We start from the raw sequence: 1,179 nt of genomic DNA, 5'->3' as shown, positions 1-1,179 counted from the left end.
TCTTTTTCATCTTCTAAAAGAGGCCCACATTCCCTGGTTCATGGCCCCTTCTATCTTCAAGGCCAGTGATGGCAGCCAAATCTTTCCATAGCATATTGCTTTGACACTCTTCTGTTTCTCCCTTCAACATTTAAAGGACTCTTGTGATTACACGGGACATACCTAGATAACCCAGGATCATCTCCCTATTTTAAATTTAGCTAATTAGCCACTTTAATTTCATCTACAACCTTAATCGCTCTTTGCCATGTAACCTAACATATTCACAAGTTCCATGGAATAGAATATGGACATCTGAAGAGGGGAGGGGAGCAGATTTTCCTGTCTACCACATGGCTACAACATATTCTAATGAAAAAGCACAGATCCAGGAAGCAGTTCTAGTTTGAGTCCTACAACTAACCAAAAATAGTAAATTGGACAAGTCTCCTAAAATTTCAATTATTTCTGGTGAAATGAGGAGGTGGTTCTAGCTGATCTCTAGGGCCTTTCCAACTCAAATTCCCTTGATTCTGTGAATATAGTACATCTAATTATACCTTAGAGTTAAAAGAGATTAAAGCCTAATTCATTAGCATAGAAACAAAAAGAGTTAAAAGAGATTAAAAGAGTTAAAAGAGATTTAAAAAGCCTAATTTATTAGCATAAAAACAAAAATTCAGGAGAAAGCCTAGCAGTGTTTCTGAAACATGGAGGAGGGTCATTATTAATTCTCTCTGGGTATCTATAGGGGCTTCATGGAGGAGGTGAGATCTGAGCTTACACACCCCTGTAGTAAGGAAACTGATATTCTGAGCATGGGAACCAGACGTAGAGGGCACAGGAAATGAAGGGCACAAACCTTATATGGGCACAAGCCACGTAGAGAATAGTGAGAAATCACATGTGGACAAAGCAAAAAGAGGCAGGAGGAGAGACTGGAAGTGTAGTGTAAGGTCAAACTGTGTGCATTCTATGGAGAAATGGGAGTAAATCTTTTTAGTAAGTAAGGAACAGGCATGGCATGTGTATTAGTCTGTTCTCACACTGCTAATAAAGACATACTCGAGACTAGGTAATTTATAAAAGAAAGAGGCTTTTTTTTTTCTTTTTCTTTTTTCTTTATGAGACAGAGTCTTGCTCTGTTGCCCAGGCTGGAGTGCAGTGACCCAATCTCGGCTCACTGCAACCTCCGCCTCC

The sequence above is a fragment of the Mandrillus leucophaeus genome, unplaced genomic scaffold, assembly GCF_000951045.1.
Source record: "Mandrillus leucophaeus isolate KB7577 unplaced genomic scaffold, Mleu.le_1.0 Scaffold75, whole genome shotgun sequence".
Classification (NCBI taxonomy): Eukaryota; Metazoa; Chordata; class Mammalia; order Primates; family Cercopithecidae; genus Mandrillus; species Mandrillus leucophaeus.
This window is presented reverse-complemented; position numbering follows the sequence as displayed.